This window comes from Halichoerus grypus, chromosome 9, assembly GCF_964656455.1.
Source record: "Halichoerus grypus chromosome 9, mHalGry1.hap1.1, whole genome shotgun sequence".
Classification (NCBI taxonomy): domain Eukaryota; kingdom Metazoa; phylum Chordata; class Mammalia; order Carnivora; family Phocidae; genus Halichoerus; species Halichoerus grypus.
The window spans coordinates 5,641,573-5,655,276 of NC_135720.1; the positions used below are offsets into that span (position 1 = coordinate 5,641,573).

Below are 13,704 nucleotides of genomic sequence, written 5' to 3' on the forward strand. Positions count from 1 at the left end.
TTCCTAGAGAGAGAGTGCGCGCTTGCACGAGAGAGCGTGAGGTAGGGGGGAGGGGCAGAGGGAGAGGGAGAAAGAGAATCTTAAGTAGGTTCCATGCCCAGCGCAGAGCCTGATGCAGGGCTCAATCTCACAGCCCTGAGATCATGACCTGAGCTGAAACCAAGAGTCGATGCTTAACCAACTGAGCCACCCAGGCACCCCAATTAGGTGGGCTTTTCTTACTCATGATGGAAGCATTTCTGTGATAGCATAGAAAGCTCGATTTAATGTAGGGATATGAAGGGGCACATGCACCCCAATGTTTATAGCAGCAATGTCCACGATAGCCAAACTATGGAAAGAGCCAAGATGTCCATCAACAGATGAATGGATAAAGAAGTTGTGGTATATATATACAATGGAATATTATGCAGCCATCAAAAAATGAAATCTTGCCATTTGTAACAACATGGATGGAACTAGAGGGTATTAGGCTAAGCGAAATAAGTCAATCAGAGAAAGACAAGTATCATACGATCTCACTGATATGAGGAATTTGAGAAACAAGACAGAGGATCATAGGGGAAGGGAGAGAAAAATGAAACAGGATGAAACCAGAGAGGGAGACAAACCATAAGAGACTCTTAATCTCAGGAAACAAACTGAGGGCTGCGGGAGTGGAGGGGGGTGGGAGGGATGGGGTAACTGGGTGACGGACATTGGGGAAGGTATGTACTATGGTGAGCGCTGTGAATTGTGTAAGACTGATGAATCACAGACCTGTACCCCTGAAACAAATAATACAGTGTATGTTAATAAAAAAATAAAAAAAATTACTTACAAACCAGAAAAAAAAAAAAGCAAGCTTGATTTAAGTTAAAGTTTGATGTACAGGGTAGTTGATCATCCTAAAGAACCAAATATAAGTTACTATAGAATAAATAAGAGATAAGATGTTTGAAAAAATATTTTTACCCTATTGCTTTTGAGCAAAAGATAAACTTTTTAAAAACAAAAATGTAGACAAATGCACACTTAAAGTAACAGGCCTATTTTTTTCCCCTTTAGATTTACATGGTGATGGGAGGAGAGAATCCCTGCAGTCAGAATTGCCCACTAGGGAAGACAATGTGGTATTAATCCACTTGGGGGAACTTTCCAAAAAAAGAAGGTCTTTGAGTTGAATTAAGAGAGAAGAAGGAAGCTCACGCGCGTGTGTGTGTGTGTTGGAGGGGGTCATTGATATTTGTTACAGGTGTAAAGAAAAGATCTTAAGGAAGAAAGTCCAAAGAAGGCAGGAAAGACAGAAAAAGGGGCAGGAGGGTCAGAGACAGATCATGTGTGATGAGGGTGATCAATATCAGAGAACGCATCTGTTAGGAACAGCTTCTGCTTCCCAGAATTCCAATCAGAATGGGGACGAATGTCCAGCAGGGGTCTTTAACTGATCTTTCTGTGCCTCTTTTTCCAAGATGACATTCCTGATACACTCCTCCTGGCCATGAAAGAGGTGGACTTAGGGAGAAGGTGGCATGAGCTATAAGCCCATTGCACAAACCCCTGGAGGACACATGGCAAATACAATTGGTGATGGTGCTGAGTGGTGACAGCCTTGGTCTAGTTCCTTATGGCAACAATACGTAAATTAATCACTAATAAATGGCATCTTTTGTTGGCATATAAGTCAAAAGGTCAAGAACTGAATAGATCACGGGACAGACATATTTTCCTGATGGAGGCAGAGGGGGTTGGAAAGTCTGCACACAATGGAAAGCTTAACACACCCTGTTTTTCCCACTGCCTTCCAGAAGGCTACAATGACAAGCAACACTTTATTTCAATAATAACCTATTCTTACTTTTTAAAAAATATTTAACTGTAGGAGTAAGTAAACTATGTAGCTTTTTTGTTTCTCAACAGTGTATAAACCCAAATGATAAAAGAGAACAGAACAGAACAGAAGTTGCTTATTCAAAAAGTGAGTTGGAGTTGGCATATTTTGTGGTTGCAGAATGTATATCACTGGGGCAGAAAAAAGACCAAAAAGGAACACATCCCTTATTCGGCATGCTTTTACGATGACAGGGCACAGTTGAGTGTCAAACCATGCTGAGAGGCAGGTGAGCAATATGGTCTCCATTTCCAAACAGCTATATTGCCCGTTTCTTTGAAAATCTAAACTGGAGCTCACCATTTTCAATACATGTGAAGCTGTTGGAAAGGAGACTTGTAAGAATAGGGTACTTAAAAAAAACCCAAAACCCAGATGTTATTTACAATCGTCAATTCTGATTAGGAAGATGACATTTCTATTTAGGAAGCTAGGAATCTGTTTTATGTCCAGCAGCTGGAAAGATACATCGATGATGGAAAAGATATGTTTTATTTATAACCAAACAAATAGGACTATAACAAAGGTGTAAGCCAGATTGCTTTTCTAAAGGATAATAGGCAAGCAGAGCAGGGTGCAGCTTCTCTTCTTGGAGATTCTTTCATGCAGGAGGCATACAGGTAGTGATTGAAAGTTGCACCTGATTAGGTACCCTCGTAAGTGCATTTATTAATCTGCATGCTGAAGTGGTTGATGATGTAGGCAATACGTTTCATCACATGCATACTTTTTTTTTCTATATACCCCTCTTTAAACTGCCCTGATCTGGATGCTTTCTCTTTCCAGGAGCCATACTGGTCAGAACTGGGATATATGGATCCCCGTCTTGCATCTGGCACCAGCATGCTCCCGGTGACGAACTCAGCTTGTCTGAGACGTGACTACGGTCACACCTCGTCACCAAGGGCCACCTCAAAGGGGAGCTACGTGAGACATATCTGCATTTCACCCAGATATCTGCCGTGTAGCGGACATGGACCGCAGCAGATACGCATCACGTAGGATTCTGATGACATATTCTCTTAGCACTTTTGTGATTTCTAAACCATGTAGAAGCTGCATTCTTTCCCTCTAGTTAGCGTGATTACAGGAAGGGGGGGGAAGGAGGCAAGGGAAGCAAAGCCAGAAAAAAAGGGGACACTTTTGGTGGCCGGAGCAAGGCCTTCCCACGTCAGCTGAGGTTGGTCCCGGCAGTCATTACGACGTGATGCCCTCTGTAGACCGAGCACTCTACTAGGCACCGCAGGGTAATGCGATCCAGGAAGAACCGGCTCTTGTCTTTGGGAGAGCTGATCACCTGCCTGGGGACCTCTGAGCACCCTCTTGTAGAATGCCTTGATCACAAACAGGCACCCTGGAAGACAGTACGGGCTCATGCACCCTGGCCTCACGGACCCTCAGTGCCACAGGCACCCCCCTTGCTGCTTGTCTTGTCTCGGGGACCTGTGTCCTGAGAGCACCCTTATCTGTGTGTTTCCGTCAGATGCCCCAGACTTCCTACCTTAGAGACGTGGACGGCCACAGCGAGGCTCAAGCAGTTACATTCCAATTTGGATTTTTCTGACTCTTAACAGTTTTGGCTAAAAACTCTTTAATGTTAAATGTGGAGATACTCTCATGTGAACAGTACTACACAAAGGTGTTATTTGGAAGCCAAAGCACTATTTAAGGCATCGGAAATATAAAACCCATAACTGCTTATCTGGGGTGGCTTATTCCACACGCCTCAAGTATTTATGTGATACCAACAGATGAAATAATTTATAAACTCGACCTGTACTTCCTGGGTGTGACTAAGAAGATGGCCAGGCACAATTTCCAGAAGGGAAAGGCTTCCGTGGGCTTGGGGGATGTCCTGGCTGGAGCAGCACCTTGGCCCCGAGGGCAGAGCAGGACCCCCGCGGGAGACACCTGAGTGCTTTCAGAAGCCAATGAACCACACACTCGGAGAGAAAACGCTGGCTTGGGAAACTCCGTTAAAGAGCACCTGAGCGGATCGGGAGATGATGAGAGGGGTTCAAATGCCGTCCAGACTGCTGTCACTTTGCTCAATACTGACTTTTGGAAGCTGCGACTTTGTGATGTTAACTCCCCACGCTCAACAACCACAGCGGTTCGTGTCACCTCGCCCGGGTACGACAGCACCTTGAACAACTGGAGAAATCAGCACATTTCTCAGACAAAGGGGCGATTAACCTGACAGAGCCGCATTCACTGCGGCCGCTGACCGCACCAGACAGTGAGCCGGGCGAGCCGAGCTCGCAGCGCACCTCGGGCTAAATTACAGCCCTAAAAGGGGGCTTTGAAAGAAACCGCTACTGACGCGTCATGGTCTGGCTACACCCGCCTCTGGCCAAGCGAGTGTGGGGTCTAATGCGTTGTCGAGCGTGGCCACTTTGCAGACACCGTATTTGAACGTGAATCCAGGCCACGTCCAGCCCGAAGCGGTTCTCAGTACGAGAGCATCCGTTGATATAAAGCGACTTGCAGAGGGCACATTTGTCGCACCTGTTCCCCAGGCGAAATGGCTGGTGAGCTGAGTGGGCAGCGAGGACGCTGGTCCTACGGTGTGTGGCCCACCGGGGCTGGACCAGGTCCCTGAGGCAACACTGAGTGAAATTAAAAAAAAAAAAAAGTGCTAACAGAAGAAACCAAATCGTTTCTTTCTGGATCAGAAAAGGCACTTTTTGGTTTCTCAAATGCTGCACTGAGCTATTTCAGGAGCTCTAAAGACCTGGTGTGAGGCGCTTGCCCTGTCAGGACCTGTAACCTGCGCGGGCCACCCTCCCAGCAAAGCTGCGTCCCTTCGGGCTGGGTGTCAGTGACGTCATCCCTGCGGAGCTCCGAAGTGAGCCCTTGAGGCCTGGGTTCAGCGCGCGGCAGGCATGTGTAGGTGCAACCTACGGCCAATATTATTATTACTATTACAGGATGTTTCTTGATCACATTGAACCATCACAGATTTTCTGTTGGATGATTCCGAACAAATTTTTCCTTTGGGTGTAAAGGATTTAGCAATTACAAGATTGAGATGACCCAAACAGGAATTCCCTGGGCACACTTAACTGGTATTTAAACAGATGTCAGCTTCAGTAGAATAAAACTTACATTTTCCAAACGAGATTTATTAAAAAGATAACTCTTATCAAAGATGTCATTGAAATGATATCTCATAATACTGATGAAATGGTTTAGAAAGGGTTGCTTTTGAATTTTTTCTTTTTAATCTAAGAAAGGAAGAAAAGAGAAACAGAAGATATATCTTACTTTTTAAGAAATTTTCACTTTCAAGACCTAGCTTAAATCGTCAATATTTGCTTTACTCGAAATATCTCTCTATTTGGTTAGCTTGGACCCAATTTACTGTAGAGAAACAGTTCCCTGTTTTGGAATAAAAGGGCTTTCTCCCGTAGAGTTTGGAAAAGTACTGTGGAAACAATTGTGAATTCCAGTCTGATCCTTTTTGGAGATGAGGGAATAGAGGAGAAAGTGAAGCGGAAAGAGAATCCTATAACTCAATTCATTTTTCTACACTGAGAGAAGGACACTTTTGGGGAGATGTTTTGAGGGTCATCTGCTTTTAGAATCCTAAACCAATGCTTCTTTTGTTTTCTTTCTTAGCTTTGCTATGGTACTTTGAGGGAACTGATCTTTTTTTTTTCTTCACCATAACGTATGTCACCCCATTCGGAATTCTAGGTGTTTCCATGTTTGGCTTAAGCTTAGTCACCACTTCCTTGTTGACTTCTTATCTTCTTAGAAAGTGACGGTTTGCAACATACCCTCAAGTATGACTGTACAATGGATATTTCCAAAGTGTTCATTCATGGGGGTGTGAATCAAAGTTGCAATGCTTTTGCAACCAATAACTTATAATAACCATAGCATTTGGCATGCTGGAGATGCCCAAGGGCTTAAATACTTCAAATCTTCTCAGATCTTGTTGACATTAATGAAATTCACAAGATTTCTTTCCTCTGAAGATAAAAGCTTTGAAGCAAGACCTCGATTCCCAGCTGGATGTCTCTCTCTCTTCCTCTCTTTTGACATAGGGGCTGGGGGACTAAAGCAAGAGGCTACTAAGCCAACACAGTTTCAACAGCTCAAGGAAGGGTTTTCATCTTCTGAATGGGGCCACTGATCACTTGCGAAATTGAAGATATCATGGATCTTGGCCCAAGTGTCAATTAAATATTAAAATTCTCCTTCAGAGAGACAATGAAAATTTCTAAACAATTGCCATTCCCCAACTGCAAATTAGATGTATTTCTATATAAATATTAATAATTATGACATTAGAATGTACTGGCTCAGTAAAAATAACATTGGATATCAAGGCAAATGACTTGTAATATAGTTTTTCAACAACTTAGCAGCTTCAATGTTCAATAACTCACTAGATGCTTCACTCTGGACAGGTTGCTTAATTTCTCTGAACCTCAGTTACCTCCCCCATACAAAGAAGGGATTGAACTTTGGGTGATCTCTGGTTCCTACCATCCTAACATTACGTTTTGTAAGATCACAATATAACTTGGAACATGCTTTTTGGAAATGATGGTTCTTCAAGAGATGCATTGTATTTCAACTGAAAAGATGATCATAAAGCAAATGTATAATTCTTCAAAGTAAGTCACAAATCTTAAAGCATCAAATTCATCTTTCAAATCAAATTCTAAGAAAACCTGAAAGGCCTAATGGTTATATCATTCTAGTTAAGAAAGAAAACACTGTCAAAAAGTCAAATTATTTGTTGACACACTGTGAAAAGTGATTCCATTCTGCTATTTCAATAAGTCTATATAGATTTTGACTTCTTAGACTAAAGACCAAATGTATGGGTTGATTTTTTTATATATATATTCAATTGATAGTGATTTGATCAAGATTATAAAAAAGCAAGTTAGGTTCATCTCTGATTAATGACTATTTTAACCTGGAAGTTATACTGAAAAAAATAGGTGGGTTGACCAATTTATCCCTCTACAGGATGATTATAACAATAGGTGCAGTGGTCATTGAATTAAACTGGATTCAAGTTTTGAAGTGAAAGTGTAGCTCTTTTCTCATTGGCCAACAGGATTCAATGAGCAGACTGCTTCTAAAAAGGAGCAGAGAGTTCTATGTCCAGCTCTGTCTTAAATCTATTTCTCGCTGGCCTATCTCATGGTGGAGTAATAATAATAACAGTAATGATAACATAATGTCACTTAAAACAAAGACTAGCCCAATGAGCTAGGTGCTATTATTGACTCCCCTCCATAGACAAGCAAACTCAGCTTAGGGAAGTGAAATAGGTCAACAGAGCAACAGAAACAGCGGGTGATCCTGCAGACAGAAACAGAGAAGTCGTGGCAGGTGTCTGCTGGATTGCAACAAGAAGGATGATAGGAAGACCCAGAAAGAGAGGTGTCAGCATCCTACATCAACACAGGGAGGGCGCAAGGTAGCAGAAGCTCTGCCTTTCTAGCTGTAGAAGAATTTCAAGCCCGTAGAGGAGGAACGCCATCGGGGGAGAGGGTCTAGGGGAATAAATGTGGGGTGGGGGGGCAGATATTGGACTTGTGCAACCAATGCATTCGTGTTTCACGGGGCAGCAAACTGCTCATCTTAGCCTCCTTTTTATGATATGGACTATTATGCTATCTTTACTTTATCGTAAGTGATTGAAATAATGACATCCTTCACAGAGATGTGCAGAAAGACAAAAATCAGGGCTGGCCAATTTCAAGGACTTTTTTTTTTCAGTGCCATACAATATGTGAGGAATAGGGGAAAATTCTAGGATTAATTTCACATTCCATACGCCCATCTTTATGAGCATTTATGATTTACTGGTTTCCCCTGTTCTTTGAAAGTAAAGTATTTCTATGAAATCTTTTGTAAGCCAAAGTAACATAAATCAAAGAAGCAATTACCTTTAATTTATATGGAAGAATTATTGAGTGTTCCTAGACCCCAAAAGTAACCTCTCTTAGGGTGCCTGGGTGGCTCAGTCAGTTAAGCATCTGCCTTCGGCTCAGGTCATGATCCCAGGGTCCTGGGATTAAGTCCCGCATTGGGCTCTTTGCTCAGCTCTGCTTCTCCCTCTCCTTCTGCCTGCCGCTCCCCCTGCTTGTGCTCTCTCTCACACACACACTCTCAATCTCTGTCAAATAAATAAAATCTTTTTTTTTTTTTTAAAGAGGGTGAAGAGGTAAACAGTAGGAATCTCGTAGCTACCTTTCTATATCTTAAAAAAAAAAAAAAGCCAATTCAAAGACACAGAAGTTGGGGAAGTTATGGAACAAAGTCCAAGGTCCCCATCGTCCTTTAAGTGTTCCTTCAGGACACTGTTTCATATGATCCTTGAATAGTCCTTGATGGAATCTAATGCTGTGTGGAGGTTCTCAAATCGACCCACGAGGTGAGTGCTGACTTCATTAGTCTCGCAAGCCCTGAGTCTGGGCTCAGAAGATTAGCGCCATCTTTGACTCCTCCCTTTGCTGTATTCAGTTTGCAATGTGTAGTGCATGGTGGGTCTGTTCCATAAACCCGGGCCACCCCGGGTTGTAGCTAGTAGTCTATTCTGTCTTCCCATCTTCCACGGCCTCCTCTTGCTTGCTTACTTAGCCTGCAAATTAACTTTCCTAACGCGTTCTCTCCTGACCCCAACCAACATCTGTGTCCACATCGTATGATGTGTCAAATTCAAGTTCCCCATCATCTGGGCCCTCTATACTCTGCTCTTCCTCATGAGGTCAATCTCCTACTTTGCTCCTTCTCATCAAGACCTCCTGCTCCACACAGACTAGATTTCTTCCTAACCCCAATCCATGCAATTTTCATTTCTCTCTTCGAAATTCCCCATAGCAGTATGCTCCCCTCTCCCTCCTGGTAAGTCTGACCTTACCCTTTCCAAGGCTAGCTCTGACTTCCTTCCTCTGTGAAATTGACTCCACAGTCATCTTTCCTTCTTCTGAATTCCTAGGGCCATAGCCTGCAATCCATCCAGCTTCCTTATTTCCATGTCACTTTGGAACCCTCAGGAAGTGTTTGATGTTTGCTTAGTTTTCCTACATTTTACCACCTCTTGAAGGACAGGTCATACTACTTATAGCATAAACCTTGTTCATTGGCATAAAATGCAAACTGAACATTTGTAAAAGGAAGGAATGAATGAATAAATTACTCCTTTGTGGGTTTACCCAAGCCAGATTCAATATAAGCAAATTCAGTTCTAAATAAACTATATGTTAAATGTAGTGCCAAAAATTTGCCTAACGCTTATTCTTTATTCACTATTTATGTGCTTGTGAGTTCCTATCCATGGAAATAGCGTCTATGTGAATTTAGACAAGTTTGATCAAATGTGTTTAAGTGCACGGAGGGTCTCTATAGTTAGACAGCCTCATCTCTTTCCCAAAGTCTTCCTAGACTTAAAGTGGGGTTTATCTGGATCACCCTCAAATTTGAGAAAATTTTTTCCCAAAATGAAAAATCAGATTATTCCATTCACTTTATTAGCAGCGTTTATTCCAAGATGGAGAAAATGCCCACTTTTTATAGTGTTTTCATTTAATATCTAAATTTTGTTTAATATAATTTCTTGTTTGTCCACACGGTAATTTCCAACCAGCTCCAGAGATAACCAAATACATGATTTTAATTGGAAGAGAAATATTGATTGCTGCTTTCAGGAGTGAGGCAAACCTATTAGAAATAATTTTACTACTTTTAGACTGATACTGAAAATTTTTTAAAATGAGCCAAAATGACAGCTGTTATTACAGTTTTCCATTAGCAGGAAACATTAATGATACAACCCACTTTCAGCTCTAATTTTTTTTTTTTTTGTAATTGAGGCACAAAAATGAAAAAAAGAAATTTCAAATCTCTACCAAATGTTATCAGCAAATGCAGTAAACTATGGGGAGATATATTTCCCAAATTACCTTTGTTGGAACTTTCACCTATGTAATGAATTCCGAACTCAAGCCTACGTAGGTCTATGCTGGTGATCGACAAAGTTTGGTTAGATTGCTTTAGATGGATAACCTGCACAGTGCACGGAGCCACAAAGTAAAAGGCCTCCATGGCCTTGCTGCACTCTTTGTCCTATTGCAGAAAATAATTAAGGAGATAAACTCACTAATGGTGCTTACAGTGAAAACACATGTTGATCAGATGCTTTCCTGCTTATCTAGGATTTACCTCGGCTTGCCTTAACTACCTACTCCTTGGAAATTCTAAAATGAATTATTGGGTGCAAAATTCAAATAGATTTCCGAGCCATTAGCTGGAAATTTTACGGAGTGGGAACTTTTCTCATCAAATGAGCTCGAATAATGCAAAAATAATATATTAAATGAACAAATCAGAGCAATCTGTTGGGCTGAGCTGACTTAACTGCCGTATAAGTGACACAGTGAAAAACTCCGAGCCTTTTACGGCTGTCCCAGTTTAAAATAACCTTGCAATATCTTCCAAAGCTATGACTATCAACTTTTATCAGCCTCTACACTGGTGAGTTAAATGTGGCAAGAGACATCTACTTTGCCACCAAGCGTGTTGACACAGAATGCCATCTGAAAATACTTGAGCTTGCCCAACAAAATTTTTACAAATGTTCAAGGTTTTGCTAAAGCCCAATCAAGGTTTTGGACACATAGTTAAAAAGAAAAAAAGGTATCTAAATTGTGGGGCGGGGGGTGGGGAATGAAAATCGGGTTTGTGTGAGAAGTGAGACTAAAGCTTGTTGGAAATGCTGGTAGGCGAAATATGCTGACTTCTGATACTTTCGAATGAAGAATGTGTATTTGCCTGAGTTACATTTTTATCATGGAAGATTCCTCAGCTTAGTGCACACAATTGCTTTCCTCTGAATCAGGATTTTAAGAGGAGGTGAGTCTAGACAAAGGCATGGTGAAGTAAAACAATAGTATCCCCAAGGGGTTGAGGCCAGTGGACAATGAAATGCACCCGGGCTTGTTGAACACAAACCGCTTTGCATCCTGGCTCAATGGGACCTTCAGCCTGGTACTGAATCTCTGATCCAAGCAGCTGTAATACCTACCTGCGAGGACAGGTGCCCAGATAAAATGAGAGGACCTGTGTTATGTCCTTATGACTTTAAAAAGCTGTTGAGAAATTTCCACAATGGTTATTAATGTAGCCACTAGGATGTCAATCTCCCTGCACCTGGATAACAGTGGACTGTCCATAATTTAACTTTCCACTGGGGCAAGACAGGAGGGACAGCCCACAGAACAGCATGGAGGAAGCTTTTTGCTTTATCATTTATAAAATGGGTTCACTCTAAGGCCTCAGAGAAGGAGCAGACCCGAGTCCTGCTATCTTCAAGTCATGCAGAAGCACAAGTTCACTGTCACCCAGACTCACCGGAACCCCAGGTCCTACTCAGGTGTTGTTTGTCCTAGTCTAGACTGGTTCCTCGGACCCTGCTTGTGTCTCGATCAAGATACTTGGTTGTGGGATTTTTTTAAGCAAACCATTTATGGCTTAAGCTTATCCTCCAGAGTTTCCTAAGCTCTCTTCTCCTCCAGGGACGGTTCAATATGCGGGTGCCTCAGTGAGTGGGGGAAAGATGGGTTATTGCCAATGGTGCTCAGGCTTGACTGAGTGCTGGCGGCCCTGTTTCTTTCTCTCTCGCTTCGACGAAGTCCTGATTTGTCTAATTTCAGGGGCACAGTTCATGATTAGCCAGTTCCCTAGATTGCTGGCTGACCATGTGAGATGCAGTCCTAGTAAGCCAACAGGACAAAGCAAACCTGACGCTTGTGCCTCAAGCCACAATTAGGTCGTAATTACATAGCATTATATTTGCTTAATATTTGCAAAATAATGTATATTTGGATTTTCTTATTTTGTGTTTTGAGGTACTAATTGGCACTTAATACGTACTAACAACACTGTGTTATAATTGCCATTTTATATCAAGCACGTAGCCGGGGGAGGGGGGTGGGGTGAGAAGGTATCCTGCCTATTGCCGACCACAAGGAGAAAGCTATGCCGGCGAAGACACGGTGACACCAAAGGAAGAAATGGAGCAGTGTGCGGGCTCATAGCTCGTCCCCACAGGAAGAGTACTGACTGACATGGGGCTTTAGGACACTTGCTCTCCTGTTTCTTATTCTAGCTAAAATCACCCCATCTACCACCATCACTGCATGGGTTGCTATTTTGGCCAAAAAAGCTCTCTCTCCTCTTCTAGACTCTTCAAAGCGTGGCCCTGGGTCCCTTGGGATGGTGGTGGACTTCATGGCCCCTGTCCCTGGCCAGGCTCCCAAATTTGACCTTAGCGAAGTAGACTCGGAGCTTCTGAACAAACTGGGGCAAATGTCCTGGCAAACAAGCACACATGTGTAACTTCTATTCCAGATGGTTCTGGCTATGTTAGATCTGCACAGGGAAAAACCTCCAGGAGGTGGAGGGAGAGACCTGGACTCAGGGCTCAACGGATTTCTTGCCCTCATTTACTCCAGGGTCCTCTTACCAGGGATCTATTATCCTTCTGTCCTTCACCACCCAAGGCCTCTAAGTAAATCATTCCATTTAATTTCAGTCTTTTGGAAATACTGTCTATTAAGGAACACTGCCCCTCTACAGGCTTCTACGGACAAGACCTACATTCTTGGTCTTAAAAGATCTGCCATGTGATGGTGGGTCCTTGTATCTAGGCTCCTTATATTTTTATAGAGATATTTGGTTCAAAGAAGCAACTTTAGTGGTGGGGATTTGAGGAGTCAAGGGGGTCTAGCATAGGCCAGGCAACCTTCCTGGCCTCTGGGAAGACAGCAAATTCGTCACCTACCCTCCTTCCGAGTAGGCTGGCCTCCGCTGAGGGGAGGGGCACTGGTAAGGCTGGCTACCCCTGCCATGTCTATGGGCTTGGGCTGTGGGAGGGGTGCCTGTGGGCGCAGTGGGAGAGAGAAGCTGCTTGTCACAGGGGCGGAGCAGAGGTTCTTTGTTTCTCGGCACAGCCTGCCCAGTGCTCACACACTATTGTCACGTGCTCTGAGCACCGTTTGCAAACTGGCTTCCCAGTTGGAGCCTAAGAGGAATGAGGCCGTATGTTCACAGAGGACACCAGGAACCAGGTTCTAATTTAAAATCAGAGGCAGTCTTCCAACTTCTGTGATTTCAAGAAGATGCACTGTGTAGTGAGTGGAGAACAAGATTGGTCAACACATGAGCTCACATTCCGGTGGAAGAGGCAGAAGGTATGCCAAGAAACCCATGACCGACCAAGAGCATTTCCCAGAGTGAGAAGTTTGAGCGAGGAATGCAAATAGGCATGTGGCAGAGAGGGATGGGACTGTCCGGGCAGGTGACCAGGAAGGTTTCCTGAGAAAGTTACATTTAAGTTGAGACCTGAATGCTGAGAAGAAACAGGCTTGTAACAAGCAGCCTGGGAAGGACGCCCTGTGGCAAAGCACAAACGCAGAGAAAGGCCTTGAGGTTGGAAGAAATTGTCACCGGAGTGCACGGTTCCACCAACTTATCGCATTTGTTCTTTTCAACATTGATACACGTTACACACAATTGTACTTTTTAATGACTATTTAACAGCTACGGAGTTGAGGGAGTATAAATTATGTAGCCATCCTCCTCTAGTTAGGGACATTGTCTACTTTCCGATTTTCACAATTTTCAAGAATGATGCAATAAATACACATCTTGGTGTGCACCCTCTCTTTCTCTAGTTCTGTTGTTTCCTGGAACCAATTCTCAGAAGCCAGGTTCCTGCTTCAAAGCACAGTTCACAGTTTTTTGCAGTCATTGGTATATATATACTGATTTTCAGGAAGGTTATGCCAATTTAGAATGTTACG

General features: G+C 43.0%; 1 protein-coding gene and 1 long non-coding RNA gene across 3 annotated transcripts in view; one reads left to right on the top strand and one right to left on the bottom strand.

Moving 5' to 3' along the window:
• Nucleotides 1–9,124, top strand: part of LOC144379025 (uncharacterized) — a 34,988-nt gene extending 25,864 nt beyond the window's left edge. The window contains exon 4 of the long non-coding RNA XR_013441026.1: nucleotides 2,657–9,124. This is a non-coding gene — a long non-coding RNA (uncharacterized LOC144379025). The remainder of the gene's footprint in view (nucleotides 1–2,656) is intronic.
• PACRG (parkin coregulated) overlaps nucleotides 1–13,704 on the bottom strand; it is a 511,451-nt gene that overhangs the window by 1,950 nt on the left and 495,797 nt on the right. The gene's annotated exons all lie outside the window — the stretch shown is intronic.